A 12548-nucleotide genomic window follows, 5' to 3' on the forward strand; every position below is an offset into this window, starting at 1 on the left:
AAAAGCAAATTTTGGTGAAGGTGGGAGCAATGAGCATTGTTAGAGTGTAAACATGCATGCTTCTCTGGAAGACAGAAAGGAGAGCAGACAGAAATGGACTAGGCTATTTATATCACAGGGGGAAATGGAAACAACCTACATATTCAACAAGAGGGGATTTCTATGTAAAATTAACATTGAATAAGTGCCCAAAAATGGCACTGAAATACAACAAAGGATTTTTGTTTTAACCCAGAAATTTAGGAGGATTGGGTACATGGGAAAAGACAATAGCTCCAATATTTTGGAAGCTGTAAAGCAGCAGAGTGATTAAGTCATTTAAGAAAACTAAATATTAACAATGGGGGGGAGGTAAGAATTAAGCCAGATTTTATCATAAAACCTCAAAAGTCTCAGGAATTGGTGGCATCAGATACCCCTAGATGTGGGTATGAACATAGAGATGACAGAGTGAGAAGGTTGGGCTGAGGATCCATTTTTGTAGCCCTTTTCTACTCTGATTGTGGCCTTGACCATATGACTTACATTGGTCAAAGGGACAGTGGTGGTAAGAACACTTAAAAAAAAAAAAAAAGGAAAGGAAAATCATTGAGTTGATGCATGTGTTAATTAACTTGATGGAAGAATCCTTTCACAATGTATACATACATCAGATCATCATGTTGTATACTTTAAATATATTATGTTTGTAGTTGTCAACTCTGACTCTCAATAAAGCTGGAAAAAAAAAAAAAAAGAGAGTGGGTTATAGGAGAAAGGATAAACACCGGATCCATGGGGCGTGTAGAGTTGAGAAACAGATACATACAAATAGAGGCAATTGATATTTTTAAATCAACTTTATTTTTTCGAACAGTTTAACAGAAAAATTGCAAAGCTAGTTCAGAGAGTTCCCATAGTTCCCACACAGTTTTCTCTATTAATATTTTACATTTATAAAATGTAAGGTGGGTACATTTATTAAAATTGATGAAGCAATATCAGTACCTTATTAATATAAAACCATGCCTTATTCAAATTTCAGTAGTTTTTACCTGAAGTCCTTTTTCTGTTAAAGAATCCAATTCAGGATACGCTGTGTTTCCGTAAGCTTCTTTTGTTGTTTTTAAAAACCTTGATAGTTTTGAGGAATGCTGGTCAGGTATTTTGTAGCATATTCTTTACCTGGAATTTCTCTGATGTTTTTCTCCTGATTAGACTGGGGATATGGATTTGGGGGAGAAAGCTTATAGAGATAAAGTGCCTTTTCATCCCATCATGTGTATACCAACCACATGACTTATCATTAGCTGTGTCACCTGGCTAAGGTAGTGTTTGTAACTTATCTACTTTATATACCCGAAATTACTGTTCCCCCTTTCCATATTGTACTCTTTGGAAGGAAGACAATATGTGCAGCCCTCATTTAAAGAGTGGGGCAAATTGATTTTTTTTTCAAAGTTGCAAAATAATTCAGCAGAGGAAAGATAGTCTTGTTGACAATTAGTGCTGGAAGAATTGGATATCCATATGCAAAGAAAGAAAGAAAGAAAGAAAGAAAGAAAGGAAGGAAGGAAGGAAGGAAGGAAGGAAGGAAGGAAGGAAGAAAGAAAGAGAAAGAAAAGAAAAAGAAAGGGAGGTGGGGAGGGAGGGAAGAAGAAAGAAAGAAAGAAAGAAAGAAAGAAAGAAAGAAAGAAAGAAAGAAAGAAAGGGAGGTGGGGAGGGAGGGAAGGAGAAAGAAAAAAAAAAGAGGAAGAAAGGGAGGAACTTGATCCATACCTCATACTAGTTACTCAAAATGGATCAAAGATATAAATGGAAGAGTAAAATGATAAAACATTTAGAAGAAAGCAATGTAGGTGTACATTCTTGTGACCCTGGATTTGACAATGATTTCTTAGGTATGGCCCCAAAAGCTTAAGGAATCAAAAAAAAAAAAAAAAGGCAAATTTGACTTCATAAAAATTTTATGATTTTGTGTTTCAAATGACACTATCAAGAAAGTGCAGAGGCGCCTGGGTGGCTCAGTCGGTTAAGCATTGGACTTCAGCTCAGGTCATGATCTCATGATTCAAGGGTTCCGGCCCCATTTGTGGGTTTGGGCCCCGCATCAGGGTCTGTGCTGACAACTCAGAGCCGGAGCCTGCCTCAGACTCTGTGTCTCCCTCTTTGTCTGCCCCTCCCCTGCTCACACTCTGTCTCTCTCAGTCTCTCAAAAATAAATAAACGTTAAAAAATTTTTTTAAATTAAAAAAGAAAGTGCAAAGACAAGCCATAAAATGGGAGGAGATATTTGAAGTCATATATCTGTATTTATCTAGGATATGTAATGAACTCTTACAACTCAACACAAAAAGATGACCCAATTTAAAACTGGGCAAAGGATTTGAATAGACATTTCTCCAAAGAAGATAAACAAATGGGCAAAAAAAAAAAAAAAAAAAAAAAAAGTGAAAAAATGATCAGTATCATTAGTTATCAGGGAAATGCAAATCAAAACCACAGTGACATACCACTTCACACCCACTAGGATGGCCATAATCCAAAAGTTGTACAGTAACAAATGTTGATGAAAATGTGGAAATATTGGAACCCTCCCACATTGCTGGTGGGAGTGCAAAATGGTGCAGCCACTTGGTAAACCAGTTGGACAGATTCTCAAAAAATTTAAACCTAGAGCTACCATATGACCCAGCAATTGTACTTCTAGGTATATACCCAAGAGAACTGAAAGTGTATGTTTACACAAACACTTCTATATGACCATCCGTAGCAGCATTATGCATAATAGCCAAGAAGTGGAAGTAACCCATAATGCCCTTCAACTGATGACTGGGTAAACAGAATGGGATATATGCATACAATGGAATATTATTCAGCTATAAAAGGGAATTAAGTATTGATATGTGCTACAACATGAATGAACCTTGAAACTATTATGCCTAATGAAAGAATGCAGTCACAAAAGGCCACATATTTTATAATTCCATTTATATGAAACACCCAGAATAGGCAAATCTATAGAGACAGAAGTAAATTAGTGATTGCCGGGGGGTTGGAGGTTGGGGTAGAGGGTGGGATGGGGGAACAGAAAATGACAGCTAATAGGTATGTGGTTTCTTTTTGAGGCAATGAAATGCTCTAAAATAATGGTGCTGTTGCACAAGTCTATGAATATAGAAAAATGGCTCCCTTATATACTTTAAAAGGGTGAATCTTGGGGCGCCTGGGTGGCTCAGTCAGTTAAGCGTCCGACTTCAGCTCAGGTCACGACCTCACGGTCCGTGAGTTCGAGCCCCGCATCGGGCTCTGGGCTGATGGCTCAGAGCCTGGAGCCTGCTTCCGATTCTGTGTCTCCCTCTCTCTCTGCCCCTCCCCCGTTCATGCTCTGTCTCTCTCTGTCTCAAAAATAAATAAACGTTAAAAAAAAATTTAAAAAAAAAGGAGAATCTTGGGCTATGTGAATTATATCTGAATAAAGCTGTTTTTTAAAGTCCTTAGATAAGACACCAAAACCACAATCCTTAAAAGAAAAAAAAAAAAAAAACAATAATGAATTGAATCTCATCAAAACTAACATTTTTTGCTCTGCTAAGGACATTGTCAAGAAAAAGAAAAGCCAAGCTGTAGACTGGAAAAAATATATATATTGCAAACCACATTACTGACCAATGGCTTTTTTTTTCTTTTTTTTCTTTTTTTTTTTAATTGACATCCAAATTAGTTAGCATATAGTGAAACAATGATTTCAGGAGTAGATTCCTTAATGCCCTTCCCCATGTAGCCCATCCCCTGTCCCACAACCCCTCCAGTAACACTCTGTTTGTTCTCCATATTTAAGAGTCTCTTATGTTTTGCCCCCCTCCCTGTGTTTTTTTTATTATTTTTGTTTCCCTTCCCTTGTGTTCATTTGTTCTGTGTCTTAAAGTCCTCATATGAGTGAAGTCATATGATATTTGTCTTTCTCTGACTAATTTCGCTTAGCATAATACTCTCCAGTTCCATCCACGTTGTTGCAAATGGCAAGATTTCATTCTTTTTGATTGCTGAGTAATACTCCATTGTGTGCGTGCATGTGTGTGTATATGATATACCAGCATATATATATATATATAATAAGTATATAATATATAAAATATATAATTATATGTATAGTGTATTATATATATATATATATATATATATATATATATATATATATACCACATCTTCTTTATCCATTCATCCATCAATGGACATTTGGGCTCTTTCCATACTTTGGCTATTGTTGATAGTGCTGCTGTAAACATGGGGGTGCATGTGTCCCTTCGAAACAGCACACCTGTATCCCGTGGATAAATGCCTAGTAGTGCCATTGCTGGGTCATAGGGTAGTTCTATTTTTAGTTTTTTGAGGAACCTCCATACTGTTTTCCAGAGTGGCTGCACCAGCTTGCATTCCCACCAGCATTGCAAAAGAGATCCTCTTTCTCCGCATCCTCACCAAAATCTGTTGTTGCCTGAGTTGTTAATGTTAGCCATTCTGACAGGTGTCAGGTGGTATCTCATTGTGGTTTTGATTTGTATTTCCCAGATGATGAGTGATGCTGAGCATTTTTTCATGTGTCGGTTGGCCATCTGGATGTCTTCTTTGGAGAAGTGTCTATTCATGTCTTTTGCCCATTTCTTCACTGGATTATTTGTTTTTGGGTGTTGAGTTTGTGACCAATGGCTTTTATCCAGAACATATAAAGAATTCTGAAAACTCAAAAAAAAAAAAAAAAAACCTACAGCTTTGTTCCTTGATAAAGCTCTTATCATACTTAAGTGAGATCTTCATCATGATCATGGTTACTAATTGATTTATCCAATTGTAACCTGGTGAAAAGGAAGACAGATTCATATTGAAACAATGCAAAAAATATATATGTATATGGCCATGAAAGAAAAGAACTGGGTAAAGATACTTTATATAATATTTCACCAATACTACCATTATTCTGAGTGGTTTTGTAGATAACACTAATCAATATATATCATTAATCATGACATAATCCTTACTGGGTGTTTTTCTTTACTTGTTAGCTTCTGATCTATACACTCTTTTATGGGATTGCTTATTCTGAATTCCAAGGGGTCAGTTGGAATAAGATCCCATTTAAAGGATGTCTTATTCCAGTTTGAACAAATATGGCAATAAGATTGATGGCTAGCGATAAAGAAAAAGCTTTTTAATATGCTTATTAAAAGAAGGATATTACCTATAATTAAATCTAAAGTAGGTTTTGTGGCTCCTGGGTTAAGCAGTGTAGTTATGCATTTGCCTCCTTCTGGACTAAAGAGTCTGCAAACCCTACCCCAGTCCTTTAGTGCAGATTGACAACAGTCTATGTTGACAATGCCAGTCCATTCTGTATCTATGGTACAGTTCTCAACTGTGGTTCTTTTGATGTTTCTTCCGGAAGACCAATTACTCTCGGGGACTCTCAAAAGGGGGGACTCTCAAAAGGAGCTAATAGCTGGATTAACTCCAGCTATTTTGCTATGTGCACTTAGCTGTAGCACTTGTCTAGGTAAATTGTGGCTGAGGTTAGGGGCATAGCTTTTAAGACTTAATAACACTTTATTGTTGTACATGGAGCTTTCCCCTCAAGTTAGGAGACAGAGAGATGCAGAAAGAGGAAAGAGTTATTGACAAACAAGACATTGTAAAAGATTAGCACACTTTGCTTTGGGGAAGAAAAAGACTTATTTTCTCTCGTGTCCCTTTTTCAGTTTTCATTCCTACAAAAAGAACTACCAGCTTAGATTTAACAACTTCAGCCAAGGGTCAAAAGGAAACATGGAACTCAAAAACACCAACACAAAAGCTCCAGCACACATACACACACACGCGCTCACACATGCACACATACACCATTTTTGCACTCCCAGGGCCAACCAAACACCTCAAAGAGCACAGAGAATGCAAGGAGGTAACAGAAGTACAAGTGTCCAGGGGCGCCTGGGTGGCTCAGTCGGTTAAGCGTCCGACTTCAGCCAGGTCACGATCTCGCGGTCCGTGAGTTCGAGCCCCGCGTCGGGCTCTGGGCTGATGGCTCAGAGCCTGGAGCCTGTTTCCGATTCTGTGTGTCTCCCTCTCTCTGCCCCTCCCCCATTCATGCTCTGTCTCTCTCTGTCCCAAAAATAAATAAACGTTAAAAAAAAATTGTTTAAAAAAAAAGAAGTACAAGTGTCCAAACAGGCAACCAAAAACTATTATCAATCAGATTTCTATTGTCTGCTACCTTGCAGATCACCAGTCATCCGTTCCCAAGGAACTACCAGAACGAGCCCCCTGTGATTTCAGTACATTGTTCAGCAAATGGAATCTCATCTACTTACCATCCCCCATCCCGCCAACAAACTACAAGAACTAGAAACTTCTTACTTCCAGAACGGCTTTGGCAAGCAAAATGGAGTCTTTTACATGCACTATCTCAATTACCCTGCAACTACAAAGGCAAAACTCTTAGACTACTAGTATTTTGTTGAAGGAGCTAAATGGAGTCGCTTACCAGCATCAGTTCAGTTTCTCATTGGACTACAAAATCTAGATCTCTATGCTTATGATATGTTCTGAAGCATGCTGAACAAACCCCTACATCCACCATCTCAATTTCTTCTAATCTTCAAGTGTCAGACACTTGTACTTCCAGAACAGTTTTCAGTGCCTCGGTGAACTCTAGTGTCTGGATATTTGCACATCCCCAGTGTTGTTCAGCATGGCCAAAGAATATCTTATCAATGTCATCTCAGGTTTCCAAAAGCTGCAAGGGCTAGACACTGGTCCTTCCAGTTTGTCATTCACCCTTTCAAATGCCAGTCACTGACATGCTCCAATACTTGAGCTTCCCAAATGGTGATTTGAGCCTTTTATTTATTTTTTTTAACATTTATTTTTATTTTTGAGACAGAGAGAGACAGAGCATGAACGGGGGAGGGTCAGAGAGAGGGAGACACAGAATCCGAAACAGGCTCCAGGCTCTGAGCGGTCAGCACAGAGCCCGACGTGGGGCTCGAACTCACGGACCGTGAGATCATGACCTGAGCTGAAGTCGGCCGCTTAACCTACTGAGCTACCCAGGCGCCCCGATTTGAGCCTTTTAAACACACAATCTGAATTTGCCTTCCCTGCCCCCACCACACAAATGCCAGCACATGCGAATACGCGAACTGGATAATTTCCAATCTGTTGTTCAGCACATGGAATGAGGCATTTTGTATGCTCCGTTATCATACCCCAGCAAATTCAAGAACTGGGCACTTGGCATTCTGTTACATGGTTCAGCTTGCTGGCTGAATGAAGTGTCATACCAGAACTCTCTCAGTCCCATAACAAATAGCAAATACCATATAATACTACTTCCGTTTCTTTCCACCGCGGCGAAAACATACACCATCCCATTTTTATAACAAATTGTAACACTTAAATACTTTCACTTCTACTCTTTCCAGGATACCCAATGGGTTCTCTTAACATGCACAACATCACTTCCCCCAACCAACTACAAAAGCCCAACAACCATTTTATACAATGTTCAATACACTGAGGGGCATCTTTAAACAATACTATCCCGGGGTGCCTGGGTGGCGCAGTTGGTTAAGCGTCCGACTTCAGCCAGGTCACGATCTCACCGTCTGTGAGTTCGAGCCCCGCGTCGGGCTCTGGGCTGATGGCTCAGAGCCTGGAGCTTGTTTCTGATTCTGTGTCTCCCTCTCTCTCTGCCCCTCCCCTGTTCATGCTCTGTCTCTCTCTGTCCCAAAAATAAATAAACGTTGAAAAAAAAAATTTAAATTTAAACAATACTATCCCTTTTTTGAGCTAGACAGTTTTGCTTCCAGTAAGTTTTTGGGGCCTGGCAAATGGATTTTCTTGCAAAAGAGTCCCCAAAAACCACAAAAAGAAATGCCTTTATTTCACGATGATAATCACTATGCTGAAGGTAAACTTCTATGTACCATTTCATTTTGCAACAACTACAAAAGCTATTGTGCTGTGAGGGTCTGGAATTAGCCTGAGCTATTTTGTTAAAGTTCCTGCATGGCACTGACTCCTGGTCAGGGCATGAAGCATACCGATTAATAATGTTCCTTTGTAATCATGGGTTTGTGGAGCTTTAAGGAGATTTGTACCAACTTGTCAGCATTGCTTATTGAAAACAGTGAAGGGGATAATTTGCACCTGGTCTCCGCAAGACCCCAGAGGGCCCTGCTATGGAAGCTGATTATGCCTCACCAATATGCCTAGGTGACCAGCAAAATTTAAAAATCCCCAGCTGAGCCACTATTTTGTGCTCCCTGTCTCCAAGGTGTCCCAAGTGGTTCCTGATCCAAGAGAGAAAGTGTATCTGGCCACATGTTTGCAGAGGGAGGACGAAGGACCCTGTACCTGGCCTCTCTGGACCCTTTACCATGAAACAACCTTTAACTGTGATGCATATTCTTACTTTATTGTTGTTCCTATACCGTGTTCTCTTTTTGTAACAAACTTTAGGATTTTGATCTGGTGAGTTTTCTTTAGCAATGGATTTCTGTGTACCTGCTACTTAGCAGTTATACAAGTACAGCGGTAGGCTTGTGTTAGAGTCAGGATTCCTAGTGAATTACCTTCCCTACAACATAGTCACCAGAGAGGTATACACCTGTTGAGCTCACTGAATGGAGACCCTTCCATGCAGCATCTATGTTGCCTAAAAAACTACAAGATGTTGTGTTTTCCTTAAGATTTGGAGTATTCTGAGTTGCCTTTTTTTTTTTAAACTCTATTTTTGAGAGAGAGACAGAGTGTGAGCAGGGGAGGGGCAGAGAGAGAGGGAGACACAGAATCCGAAGCAGGCTCCAGGCTCCACGCTGTCAGCACAGAGCCCTACGTAGGGCTCAAACTCACGAACCGTGAGATCATGTCCTGAGCGGAAGTCAGATGCTTAACCAGCTGAGCCACCCAGGTGCCCCTGAGTTGCCTGTCTTATTGGCACCATCCCAGTCCCCCTGCAAATTTCAAGAACTTGGCATTTCTATTTACAACACGTTGCTCAGCACACTGAATGGAGGACAAGAGATCAAGGGGCTTAGAATACGTAGTGTTGGAACGTCATTATGTGGTACTGAAAGCACCAAGAATTATGACAGGGATAGTGTGAAGGAGTGACTGTGGAGCAAGTACCAAAATCTTCAAGGAGGGGCGCCTCGGTGGCTCAGCTGGTTAAGTGTTTGACCGGCTCAGGTCACGATGATCTCGCGGTTGATGAAAATTCAAGCCCTGCATCCGGCTCTGTACTGACAACGCAGAGCCTACTTTGGATCCTCTGTCTCCCTCTCTCACTGCCCCTCCTCTGCATTCTCTCTCTCTCTTTCTCAAAAATAAACATTAAAAATAAAATACAATAAAATCATCAAGGAATATGAGAGAGAGAGAGAGAGAGCGAGCGAGCGCCCTAGGGGTCTGTAGATACCTGCAGCAAACAGGGCTGGTAACGTAACATTCAAGCCACAGACTTTAGAGGGGAGGGACAGGAAATGGTCTTAGGGCAGCAAGAAGAACCCCGCCTCCGGGCTCAGGGGCATGAGGGGACGTGAGTGTGGGAGCCATGGTTCTGCAAAGGAAAACCAGGGTGCTGGGACTGGAAGAGCATGGAATGGCTGCCGGGTGAGTGAGTCCAGGCTGTAACAAGCACGAGGGGCCGTGGGATGGCTCCCTCGTGGAGGTGCTGTGCATATGTCCCAGGTGTTGGTATTACACTTGGAATGGAGCATGAGCTCAGCTGATTTCTGTGGAATAGCGAATGAATGAATGGCTCTCTGGCACTGAAAGAGGGATGGGGCCATTTCCCAGCACACCCTCATTCAGAGCATGCTGAGGCCAAGCCAGCTGTGTAAATACTTTATCGGGTGGTCTGCACTATGTAAAAGTGGACAGGGGGAGGCCTGCCCTGAATGAGGGGGCCACGTGCTAGACTGGAGGGGGGAGGGGGGAGTAAATTACAAGCCACATCTGGGGACAAGGCTGAAAGGGTAAGAGGGGGGATAGCAGAAGGACAAAGAGAAATAAGACGGCTTTCCAATGGGCTGGTTGAGAACTGAGTCTCTACACAGTTCATGTGGGGAGTTCAACTGGAAGTCTTAAACCTTCTCATTGTTATGTTGAACATGATCAACTTACCGACTGGGATCACAATGCCACTACATTTGGGGCGCAGCCCTTCTACACTCAAGTCATTGGGGGTAGTCTTCCCCAACCCCTGAATGGATGCTACTGCAGGCCCTTGATACTCCTTTTTCTTAGGGAATAAACAACAGGGTTCCTCCCTGTAACACACCAAGTCTTAGTAAATGCACAACACGTAGTGGGCATTCAAGTATGGGTTCCAGGATGGTGTTGCCCTGTTGAAGTTGCACAAACGTGTATAGGCAGAGGTCCTATAAACATGGAAATAGTTGTTTAACATGGGAGTCTGATTTTTTTCTTTTTGGCTCACATTTCCCTTCGCATATCTTGATCCTGTGAAGAACACGTTACATGACAATGTCATTTAGGTGCATGGCATGTATGAAACTAATACGATAGAACTGATATCCCACATTTTCACCAAGCTTTCCTATTTGTGGAAGTTAAAAAACATAGCTGCAAATTCTTTGACACTTCCATTATCAGGAGTTGTGTGTGTGGGGGGGGGGTGTCTCTGGTTCTTCCCTGGGAGAGTGGGGTTGTGACTGCTTCCACGGAGAGAGTCTGGTGAAGTGGAGCTAGGTGACCTCCGAAGCTAGGTTACAAAAGGCCAGACAGCTTCTCCCTCGTTCACTAGAACGAAAGCCTGCTTTTGCCAGCCCAGGTCACCATGCAAGACTTCCAACTGCACTGAAGCCACCATGGAGAAGCCTCATTAAGTGCTCTGGTCTGCGGCCCTAGTCTTCAGGTCATCCCAGGGCAAGCGCCAGCTATGTGAGGGCGCAAGCCTCTAGATCAGGGGTTGGCCACCTTTTTTCTTAAAGGGCCATATGATCTCTGTCATGCTCCTCAGCTGTGCTGTTACAGTACCAAAACAGCCATAGATAACATACACACAAATGACTGTATTCCAATAACATTTACTTGCAAAAACAGGTGATGGGCCGGGAGGCTGTTGTTTGCTGACCCCTGTTCTAGATGATTCTAATCCCCAGCCATTTGAGCCTAAGATCCCAGCAGAAATGGGAGAGCAAAGACACACTATCTCCCTTGCACTGGTCCAAATCTCTGACCCACAGATTCCATGACTCTAATACAGTGGCTTTTGTTTTATCCCCATATGTCATATGTCACACAGAAATGGATAACTGGAACAGTTCCATGCAAGGTAGAGAAAGAGATTTGAGCAAACTTGAAGGAGTAGAGTTAACCAAGAGGGTGTGAGTCTGGGGGAAGAACATTGTGCGCAGTGGGAACAGTCGGTACAATACCCCAGGGTGGCAGAGTGTCTAGGGTACGTGAGCCATAGCAAGAAAATTGTAGAACGGCCCCACTGAGGTGTCCTGCCACCTTGCACATCTCCGCATAGGCATGTAGGCAGGACTTGACTGTAGTCTTACCCAGGTCTAGACCGACTGTGTATGGTTCCTCCTGGAGCACGAGGAGGTAAGCCTGATGAGCAGCTGTTTGAAGGCAACTTCATATCCCTTTCTTGGGGGAGACTGCAGGAACGTGTTTTTCTTCCTCTTCCATAGTTGTAGTTGAACACAGAACTTTCCATCTCCTCGCCTCCACGCCGCCTCCTCCCCTGAAGGATACAACTGCAGGCTCAGTATCAGTCTGTAAAACTGCCTGGGAGTAGTTTAGAGTTGGCTGCTCAGCGAGTGACCCGCTGCTCCCTCTGGCTTGGTGTCCTCCCACGGAGCTGGGGATGCAAGGAGCTGGCATGGTGCTGATCTTGCTTTTGCTGTCAGTGTAAGTCATAACCTGTCTAAATCCATTCCATTTGGGTTGGTTCTCTCTGTACAGCCAAATCTACCCAAAGAGGCCAGCCAGCCTCAGGGTCAGGGACTACTTGACAGGAAACCAGCATAAATGGAAGCAGAGTAAGGAGATGAGGTCAGAGAGGATAGGGGACCAGGTCCCATAGGACCTTGTAGGCCTTTGGCCTTTTGCAGCAAGAAAGCAGGAAACATTGGAGAGTTTTGAGAGTTCTGAGCAGAGAAACGACAATGATCTGGCTCATGTGGTCAAAAAGGATCACTTAAAATAAATTAACCCCAAAAATGTTTCCTTTAAGAAGTTATGTAAGTTACTGTTGTAATTATTAGTAAAAGTGGCTTTGATTTCTTTTATGATTAACTTTCTCGGCTGCTGCCCTCTGGGCCCCTCCACACTTGAGAGCTACGGAGCTCCCTCCCTGAGCGTTGCCTCTCTCAGACTTGTCGCGGGCGGGCGCAGCAAACAATTTCTGTCATCACCAGGAACCGCTCCCCTGGAGGCAGTGCGCTCCCCGCCGCCAAGACTGGTCTCACACCTTTGGCCAGGTACCCAGGGAGCGCTCAGTAGGGAGCGGTGCCACGACGGTCTTGGCCTCTGGGAGC

General features: G+C 42.5%; 1 protein-coding gene across 1 annotated transcript in view; it reads left to right on the forward strand.

The window, feature by feature from the left end:
* MERTK (MER proto-oncogene, tyrosine kinase) overlaps positions 1-12548 on the forward strand; it is a 148080-nt gene that overhangs the window by 8817 nt on the left and 126715 nt on the right. The gene's annotated exons all lie outside the window — the stretch shown is intronic.

This window comes from Puma concolor, chromosome A3 (genome assembly GCF_028749965.1).
Source record: "Puma concolor isolate L17-30 chromosome A3, mPumCon1.1.hap2, whole genome shotgun sequence".
Taxonomy (NCBI): Eukaryota; Metazoa; Chordata; class Mammalia; order Carnivora; family Felidae; genus Puma; species Puma concolor.